Source organism: Lonchura striata, chromosome 3, assembly GCF_050655825.1.
Source record: "Lonchura striata isolate lonStrDom1 chromosome 3, ASM5065582v1, whole genome shotgun sequence".
NCBI classification, from domain to species: Eukaryota; Metazoa; Chordata; class Aves; order Passeriformes; family Estrildidae; genus Lonchura; species Lonchura striata.
In genome coordinates this window covers 109,897,881-109,901,352 of record NC_140705.1, presented here as the reverse complement: position 1 = coordinate 109,901,352, position 3,472 = coordinate 109,897,881, and positions in this window count along the sequence as shown.

The window sequence follows — 3,472 nt, the reverse complement described above, 5'->3', positions numbered from 1 at the left end:
GGAATGGATGCAAACCATGGAATTGTGCACAGCTGGGCTGGGACAAATTTTCTCATTTGAAGAACATTTCACAATTAAGGGTATGAATCTGTACTATACAGATGAATAAATACAGCACATAATCAGATTTTTTCTTCCCTTCTGTTGTTTCAGTTCTGATCAACAAATCATGCCAGCTGACAAAGTTGGCAGTGTAAATTATGCCTTAAGAAAATATGTCCACTCAGACTTACTTTTGGGATTTTAATTTTCTAAAGTTTTTCAAACTGAGTCACTAACACCATCAAAGTGTGCTTATTTCTATAATACAGTATTTCCCCCTCTAGTGTCAAGCTGCAATGTAGGAACCAAATAAAGCCAGAATCTGTGCAGCAGCCCAGAAATGATACCTTGCCACAGGAAAAAAGAAAGCCCAATATATACATTTGGAAGTAAACTATGGTAAAATCATTGGTTTTGTGTGGGTTCTGAAGAGGAATTCCTCTGGAAGAGGAAGTTCAGCATGGCTTACTACACTGGAAATTAAATTTCGCTTCCAGGTAAAAAGACATAATATACAATATGCTGAAATAACAATACTAGCAAATAGCTTTTTATGACAGGTTGACAAAGCACACTCTCTAGTCTTAACTTCTCTTGTTGCTTTTCTAATGCTCTTCTGATTAAAAAAATTAACAAAACCTGAGTTTACAAACTTTAGGAATAAAAATGCAGTTTCTAATAGTAGCTGAACATGGAAGTAGACTATTTTTCCAAGGACCTAATTTTCCAGTGCTCCCTGCCAATGTAGAATGGAAAAGTGTATCTGGTCTTAAAACTAGGGAATGACATCTCACAAAACATATTTTGAATCCAGGACTGAGCATGTTCTCCTTGATTATTCCTTCACTTGTCTTTCTTCCTCAGTGTGACTGACCCAATAGGATACAGCTTTTCCCACTGAAAATCTGAGCCATTCTGGAAAAGACAGATACCAAAATGACATCCTGGTTTACAATATACATAATAATCACTTTTCATGTATTACTTGGAGCAAATCAATGGATTCAGTATTCTCTAAATGCTTCACCTATTGTTCTTACAGCCCCTTGAACATGGATAGATGTGAAATAAAAGATAGGCCAAAAAAATAAGTGACATGGTTTGCTCACTTTCCTCACTGGTTTTCAAAAGAAAAAACCAGAAAAAATACCACTGTGATCAGAAGTACAATTTACATCAACACAAATGTTTCTAAATTAAGTAATAAAATAAGTTGAAAGATATCTTGACTGATCCTGTTATTATCAAGCTTCTGATGGAGAATGATTTTTGGACTGGTTTTTCTGGTAGAAATGTCTCTGTATAGAACTAGTTGACAAAGTGGATGCAAAGGTCCAGGGATTCATGTTTTCACATGCTAAGCATTTCATCCAGAACAGTTTCTACAAGGAAATACTGCATTATTTTAATTGGTTTTGCTCCTTGAATGACTTTTAAACTCTACACTGCAGAGAAGAATTAAGGAAATTATTTTAGAACCATATTAAATATAAACAAGAGAACCATTGAATTTCTTCAGACATGACAATTTACTTTGCTTGTCTTATAGATGGAATTTCAAAGCAAGCATTGCAGGAAGTGAAAATATTAAGAAAAAATTTAGAAAAAGATAGTTTAACTTTGATTAAAGCAACAATAAAACTGATTAATATGAAATAACATAAAACCAGCACTTTGATTGTTTTGTGGTTATTAAAAATTTACTTTGAAAAGACAAACACATTCTATACAGAGCTACCAAATATGCTATATGTAACAGGGTATTTCCTGATGTTCATCTCCTTGGCATCCATATTCACCAGCTGCATATTTACAGTAACATTTATAAGATCTTAGCATTTTATTATGTTGAAGTGCTCTCAGTTTATACTAATGACATAAAATACTTGCATCCCATGATTGATTAAACCAGGTAAGAATATATTACATTATAGACTTACACTGTTACACATGTGAACCTTATTATTCCTCTTCAAAGCTTCTTTAAAAACCACAGGAGTGACAGAGGGAGATTGAGTTAGGGCATGTCCATCTTCCAAGAACAAGAAACTCAATATAAGGTTATCCATTTTCTTCTTGGAGCTCTCTGGAAAGCTGCAGTAGTCAGGAGGTAGTGAAATGCCCAAGCCACCAGCTCATGGGTTAGCTCATGGGTTTCACTAATGCAGGTCCAGACTTTGTACAGAACCCTGGCAGATTCAATATAAATGAGAACAGACCCTTGGCCTTTATTATAATCCATGTCATATCCTGACCCTCCCAGAAGCTCCAGTGCTGTAACACAGCAGAGAACATGCATCTTCTGAAATTAACTATATAGAAGATTAGAGATGTGTTGAAATAAAAGATAAGATGATAAACAATGCCTAGCATCAATTAATCCCAGAAATATGCAATCTAGCACTCTAGAGCTACTTCTTCAAGAAACCCACCCCCCCCTCCCCCCCCCGCAAAAAAAAAAAAAAGAAGATATTTGGATTTGTTCTGGTTACAGATAGTAAAATCCTATGAACACTGAAACAAACACAACTAGATATCATCTGAATTGACTGAAGTGAGATGTGCATGAGGAATGCCATGCTTAGCAATGCTGTTTTAGAGGTGGCTTATAGAGGATTCAAGGATAAATGAGGGCCTCTGATTGTTACTTCATGTAGTAAATTGAAGCTTGGGTTATTTGAAATTAATCTTGAAGTTATATGAAGAGAGATTATTAAAAGAAGAAATTTTGCTTGTCTGTGGTCAACAAAAATTTCTTGAAGCAATAAATGCTTTCAGAAAGATACACAGGCTTAGAGAAGAGATCCAGAAGCCCTCCAGCAGCTAAGAGAAGGCCATCAAAAGCTGGAGCCAGGATTTTAGCAGTGTGGTTTGTGAGAGGAAGAGAGATAATGACAAAAAGAAAAGTTCAGGCTGGACATTAGGGAAAAACCTTTTATCAAAATGACAGTCAAAATTAGAATGAATTGCTTAGAAAGGTTATGTGGTCTTCATTCTTGGAGGTTTTCAAGAGCACATTGAAGAAAGCCCTCAGCATCTTGGTTTGATTTTGTAGCTCATGCTTTTTTGAGAAAGAGGTGGGATTAAAGACCAGTTGAGATAATTTCCAGCCTAAATTTTCCTGTGAACCCAAGATGCAATTTTTGAAGAGAGGAGCAGTTTTTTTAAGAAAAGAGAATGTTTTACATCTTAACACTATTATTTACTAAATGAACAATCTTTTCTTTCCACATGACCTTATGAAATTTTTCAAAATATGCAAGAAAGACTACCTATTTATTTGTATGTTTTTGTATATTTATATGGTTTTATATTACTGGATGTATCTTTTGTCAAAGATCTTAAATTTCTGGTATAATCTTAATCTTAGATCATTTTGCCAATCAGGCACTTCTTTGTTGATAGTGATTGAATTTCACACCAAATTTAT